At 35.1% G+C, this 7,276-nt stretch overlaps 1 pseudogene; it reads left to right on the top strand.

Annotated features, from left to right (window-relative positions):
* Positions 1–5,566: 5,566 nt before the first annotated feature.
* On the top strand, positions 5,567–6,365 carry LOC140599135 (small ribosomal subunit protein eS6-like; annotated as a pseudogene).
* The last annotated feature ends 911 nt before the right edge of the window (positions 6,366–7,276 follow it).

Below are 7,276 nucleotides of genomic sequence, written 5' to 3'. Positions count from 1 at the left end.
ATTGACCTAAGGGTCACAAAATTTGTTATTGGCCACCTCCTTTCCCAGGTTATGCTCAGATGAACAGCCATTTACTTTGGAATGTGGGGGTAAGAAGGCAACTCCTGCCCAGGGGCTGCAGTTTAATGAGCAAATGTTCACCTTCACAGGTATAATATACACATATGCATAGTATTCTCTAAGTCTCTTCTGCTCACTTAGAAACTAATGGTCATTATTTACCCAAAATATTCTAAATGAATAGATTCTGCTAGAAATCTCTCAAAACTTGTAATAATCTGAGTGTTTAAAAGATTGATTCATTCATTGATTTTTTTTCTCTCACTGACCTAATAGTTCTTTAAGGTTAAAATTAGTAATATTTAATAACAGCACTTTCTGTTTGTTTATTCTTTAGCGTTTACACATGATTTCAGTTGACCGATTTCATTTTATCTTTATAATAATCCTTTAGAGTTAACCTCATTACAAAGCATAAGAGACATCGATCCATTACACAGACCCAGATGTTCCCTATGTCATACTGCTTCCACAGCTTACATAAATGCACAAATGCAGTAACAATAACAACAATGACATGGAGACCCTTGCCTGAAAAAGATATTTTAATTACCAGTCACATGTATCTGAGCCCAAATGTTGTGGCTGATGGCAGTCAGCAGGGAGGCGGGAAGCTGAATGGATTAAATGACCCTCTTTGCAGCAATGGCTCAGGCTTTCTAGTGACGTAGGACTGGGGGTGGGAAGCATTTAAGAATCTTCTTTCTGGAGACCCCAAAACAAAAGCATCTCTATGTTGTAAAGATATCTGATCCCCAGGGCTCTGCAGGCCTGTGAAGTTATGAAAACCAGGCTCAGCTCAAAGCTATGTAAATAAAATACAAACTATCAACACCTTGATTTCCTTGCACTTCACACCTATGCTCCCCCCACACCCACTTTTGAGCAGCAGATTCCCAGGCAGGTCCAGCTTCGACCCCACCAGAATGAACATGCTTACAGCACACAATGAGCTTCTACTTCCACTCATCAGTTCCTGCTGGAGTTTCCCACCCAAACCCTGTTTTGAATTAAGATTAATCAATGTATTGAAATTGAAATCATCTTTTCCCCTTTGTTTTCTTCCTTGCTCTAAATTCCCACCCACGTCTTAGGGCATGATAAATACATAAACAGCTTATTATGGAATAGATTTTCGACTCCTTTTGTTTTACTTGTTCCATTTGCGACTTTGTAGTCTGCTTCCAGTTTGGAGAGAGAATTATCTGCCCAGTCCCAGCCCCATCCAGCTCCTCCCAGTAAGCTAATAGATCTCTAACTTATTTTTTTATTGATTGTATAACATTCTATTTTACTGGTATTTCGAAGTTAATTCAACCCTTCCCTTCACTAGTTCATTCTAATGAAGTTCATATTACTCCCAAGATTTTTATCATTATAAACAGTTCTGTAATCAGCATCTTTGTCTCCTATTGTTTTCCATACTTAATGCTTACATTTCTGTGGGATAGAGTCTCAGGAGTCAAATGCTGAATCAAGAGTGTGTCTATTTTCAGGGGGGCCTGGGTGCCTCAGTGGGTTAAGGATCTGCCTTCAGTTCAAGTCATGATCTTAAGATCCTGGGACTGAGCCCTCAACGGGCCCTCTGCTCAGTGGGGAGTCTGCTTCTCCCTCTCACACTCTCTCAAATAAAGTCTTTAAAAAAAAAAAAAAGAGTATGTCTATTTTCAATTTTGAGATGCTGATAAATTGCTTTTTAAAATGTGCTGAAACAGTGTACATTCCCAACTATAATGGATGAAATTAGTAGATGTTATCACTCATTGACTTTTACCAACCTGATGTTTGAAAACGGTATCTGGTTGTTACCTAAATTTGTCATTTCTAACTGTGAGGGGGGTGGAGAATATTTTCGTATGTTTATTGGATGTATTGTTCGGGTTCTACTCTTCTGTGAAGTGTCTATTCATAATCTTTATCTATTTTTAATTTGAGTTTTTAATATTCATTGTCAAAATAAAAAGCTACTTTTGTAATATGGAGATTAACCTTTAATCTGTCATTCACATTGCAAATATTTTCCCTTTTAACACTAAATTATAGACAGTGTAGCCTATTAAATTTTTTAAAATGTCATTTTTTATTAAAACATGTTTTCTCTTTGATAGTATGTTTTCTAACATGTACTTATTTAATCAATTGGGATTTATTTTTTGTAGAAAGTATGAGGTGAAGTTAATTTCTTTTTTCTAAGGCATTAAGTAATTTCTTAATAACATTTATTGAATTATTTTTTTCTATCCCTGCTAATTTATAATAGCACTTTATTTATATTTAAAATCCTTGAGTATTTTAAGGTCTATCCATGTGCCAATAAAATCTGGTGAGCCAGCTATTTTTATTATAAATTTTGATTATTTCAAATTTGGTAGGATAAGTTCTTCTTCTCCCATTTCATCTCTTTCAAGAAAAGATATAGGAAGTTCTATTGTGCTAATTCACATGAATTTTGGAATAACATTTTCAAATTTCACAATTTTAATTAGAACAGTATCACTAAAATCATACACATAAATTTACAGACCATCAAGATCTTTAGCCTTTTAGAACAAGATTAATGTATTTAGACAAGTCTGCACTGAGGCCTCATGTTTTATTTACTTTTCTTTATATTTCTTATTAGAGATATTTTTATATATTTTATTTATTATTTAGTGACTCAAACCCCATCACATTTAAAAGTTGGCTTTATTATACTTTAAATTTCAGAGAAACTTTAAAGGAAAAGGAATAAATGATTTTATGCTATGAGGCTTGGAAGGAAATATGACTCAGGAGTTTGGAACAGTGTCAAAAATCAAATCCTTTGAAACATAATAAATGATTTCAATGAGGCATCTGTTAGAATAGGGCAACTGACGACCAGCTTCTGGTGTATTCTCCCTTGATGTCTCCCCAAAATATCCAGGAAGACACAGGAAAGGTTAAAAACAAAATGAAATTGAAAACTGAGATGAGCAGTTGACCTTATATTAGATTTTGAGAGAAAATGACACTAGTTATACAGTGGATGACACAGGATTGTAGAATAAAAAAAAAAAAAAAAAGACAAGGCTTATCTTATGGAATATCTTAGTTGTGCTTAATGAAACTAAACCCATCTAAGCAAAGAGAGGGATAATTTGCATGCCCCTCACTGTATATCCCATGAAGCAAAGCTTTAAGGCTTATATCAAAAAGAAAATGGCACTATCATTCTTATACCTCCAAGATGCTGATTTGGGGGTTGACTAACATTCTATTTTCTCTACTACTTCCTTCTCCATCTCTCTTACCTTTATTTATCTATTTATTTGAAGACTTAGAAAAAGACTCAACCAAACTATACGCAGCCATTCTTTGTTAACCCTCAGGTCCACTTTATGAAGCAAATTGAATGCTAATTTAGTATCCATTGAAGTTATTACAGCCATCTCATCTCTTATAGTCATCTTTCTATATTCCAGCAGAGATTGCCCTTCATGTGTTGTTGGGCTGTGGATGCAGAGAGGTGAATTCATGACACATTCACATGACTGTCCAAGCAAAGCCCTCTCTTGTTTTACTCACTTATTTATCCACCCTCTTCCATTCCCCATTCTCATTTTTACTTCCTAAGTATCCTCTTTTTTTAAATATAAATCCTTAAATTTTACATAATAAAATATATCACATTTTCCCCATTGTTTATACTTTTGGCATCGTGTCTGAAAAGGCTTATTTCAGACACCTGTCTTGAGTGGACTACTATCAAAAACTGTATAAGCTGCAAGAAATAAAACAACTATTCACGGATGTTGGACAACAACCAAGACAGAGCTATAATCCTTGAGAAATGAGAAGCACATGAGTTGAGCTTCACACTCACTCAACTTTTTCTCCCAGTGCATTTTCCAAACCATGACACAGGAAAATGAAGCCCAAGAAGTTAATAAAATTAACACTGATTATCATAAAACTCCCAGCAAACAAAGAATAGAAAAGAGCTATCTAATTTTGATACAGAATATATGTAAAAATTACAGATAATGAAAGAGACAATGGTGAAATATTGAATAGTTTCTCCCTGATTTCAGGAATGGAACAAGTGTGTCCAATATTACCTCTCATATTCAATGTTGTATTACAAGGTCTCCTCAGTTCAATAAATGAGGAAAAACAAAATATATAAAGACTGGGAAATTGCACAACAGTCTTCATTCTTGGATAACATGACTGCTAGCTAATTCAAAGGAGTCTACAAATGGACTATTATAATCAATAAGTGAATTTAACAAAATTTCTGAACATAAGGTCAGCATAAGATATTATTTTTATATGCTATAAACAATAGCAGTAAACAATTTGAAAATAAAATAAAATGCCATTTATAACAGCATCAACAATATAAAATATCTAGAAACAAATTTACTGAAAGATATGAAAGACCTCTACCTGAACACTACAGAACAGTGCTAAAAAATAAAGAAAACAAAAACAAATGGTGGAATAGTTAACTGTTGCTGTGTACAAAATTGCCATAATTTTCTTACTTTAAAAATGTATTATTTCACAGTTTCTGTGCATCAGAAGTTCAGGCACTGCTTAGGTAGGTTCTCTGTTTCAGGGTCTCACCATGTTGCAGTCAAGGTGATGATGGACAGCATTCTCATCTGGAGACTTTGATTGGAGAAGAATCCACTCCCAAACTCACTCCCTTTGTTACCGGAATTCATGTCCTTGTGGCTGTAGAAGTGTGAGCTTCTTGTTGGCTGTCTGCTAGTAGTTATGCCCAGCTCTTAGGGACTGCTGCAGTTCCTTGTGGTCCTTTTAGTGGGCAGTTGACAAGATGGTAGTTTGCTCCTTTAAGTTCAGCCGAAAAGCAATAGTAAATCTGATAGCAGGATGGAATCTTATATGATATAATGTAATCACAGCAGTGACATCCCATCACCAGTGCCATATTCTAAACATTGGAAGCAAATTTTAAGTCTCAACCCACACTCAGAACTAAGAGATTATAGAAAATAATAAAGCCCAGGATGTGAGATAATGGGAATCACAATGATATACCATGTCCATGGATTGGAAGACTTAATATTGTTATTATGGCCAATTATGCCAAAATTGATCTATACATTCAGACTATAACAATCAAAATCCCAGCAGAAAGTTCTTCTTGACAGATTTCTAAATTTTAAAACTCTAAAATTAAAGAAAAATGCACAGTTTCCAGCAGAGTCAAGGCAATCTTGAAGAAAAAAAGTTATATTTTCACTATCAGCAATATTTACTATAAACCTAATGTAATTTAGGTAAAGTGATATTGGTACAAAGTTAGACAAATATGCCAATGGAACAGAAGAGATTAGCAGAAATAGACTCACACATATACAATCACTTGATTTACAATAAAGGCACTACCCCAATTCACTAGAAAAAGGACTATATTCTCAAAAATAGTGCTGGAGCAACTGTATACCCACATAAAGAAGAAAATGATCCTGTTATTTTTCATGATGCTTACGATGTGGTAGTCTGCTTTAGGATGAACATGAGCATCTCTCTCCCAGCTACTAGCTTACTTAGCTTCATTGAAATGTATGACAAATATACACCTAGTACCTTTAATGAGATGTGGATGGCCACCAAAGTTGCTGCTGTTGCTCTGAGTGAAGAATAGAAGTGTTATGTGGTCTGAATCAGTAGTGGCAATGAAAATCAAGTCTTCCCCATGAAGCAGGGTGTCTTAACCCATGGCTATGTCTGCCTGCTGCTGAGTAAGGGGCATTCCTGCTACAGACCAAGAGGACTGGAGAAAAAAAGCAAAAATTGGTTTGGGTTTGCATTGTAGATGCCAACCTCAGGGTTCTCAACTTGGTCATTGTTTAAAAGAGGGACGGGAGAGATAAGCATATTCTGGATTCACTGATACCACTGTGCCTCATTGGCTGGGGTCCAAAAGAGCTAGAAGAATCTGCACACTTTTCCATCTCTCTAAAGAAGATGGCATCCACCACTATATTGTGAGAAAACTCCTAATCAAAGAAGGTAAGAAACCTAGAACCAAAGTGCCCAAGATTCAATATCTTGTTACTCCACATATCCTCCAACATAAACATTGGCATATTGCTCTGAAGAAACAAAATACTAAACAAAATTAAAATAAATATAAATAAACAAATAAATAAATAAATAAGGAAGAGACTGCAGAATATGCTAAACTTTTGGCCAAGAGAATAAAAAAGACCAAAGAAAAGTTCCAGGAACAGATTGCCAAGACACAGAGGCTGTCCTCTCTCAGAGCTTCTACCTCTAAGTCTGAATTTTCTAAGAGTAAAATATAAATAATGTCAGACATCACAAAAATACAATGATCCTTAATTTCCTATCTCAGACCATACTAAAAAATCCATAGTGGATCATAGAGCCAGATCTTCTTAAAGAAAATATAGAATAATATCATCATGATTTGGGGGGTAGCAAAGATATAATAAGCAGAATCCCGCAAAAACTAAATATAAAAGAAAAATAGTAATTTTGACTTTAGTTTAATTGTGAACTATATGCATCAGAAAAATGTCATAAAGAGGGATCTCTGGGTGGCGCAGCGGTTTAGCGCCTGCCTTTGGCCCAGGGCGTGATCCTGGAGACCCCGGATCGAATCCCACATCGGGCTCCCGGGGCATGGAGCCGCTTCTCCCTCTGCCTATGTCTCTGCCTCTTTCTCTCTCTGTGTGACTGTCATAAATAAGTAAAAATTAAAAAAAAAAAGTCATAAAGAATGTGAATAAGCAGGAGAAAAACTGACAGCTTTTCCCCTAAGATCAGGAGCAAGATAAGGATATCTACTTCCACCTTTATTCAACATAGTACTGAAAGTCCTAGTCACAGCAATCAGACAAGAAGAAGAAATAAAATGCATCCAAATTGGAAAGGAAGAAGTAAAATTTTCACTTTTTGCAGATGACATGATTGTATCTATCGAAAACCTTAACGATTCCACCAAAAAACTACTAGAATGGATAAATGCATTCAATAAGGTCTCAGTATACAAAATCGATATACAGAAATCCATTGCACTTCTACACACTAATAATGAAGTAGCAGAAAGAGAAATTAAGAAAATAATTCCATTTACAATTGTACCAAAAAAGGAATAAAATACCTCGGAATAAATTTAACCAAAGTGAAATACCTGTACTCTGAAAACTATAAAACACTGATGAAAGAAATGAAGATGAAACAAACAAGTGGA

This window comes from Vulpes vulpes, chromosome 5 (assembly GCF_048418805.1).
Source record: "Vulpes vulpes isolate BD-2025 chromosome 5, VulVul3, whole genome shotgun sequence".
Lineage (NCBI taxonomy): Eukaryota > Metazoa > Chordata > Mammalia > Carnivora > Canidae > Vulpes > Vulpes vulpes.
This window is presented reverse-complemented; position numbering and strand designations above follow the sequence as displayed.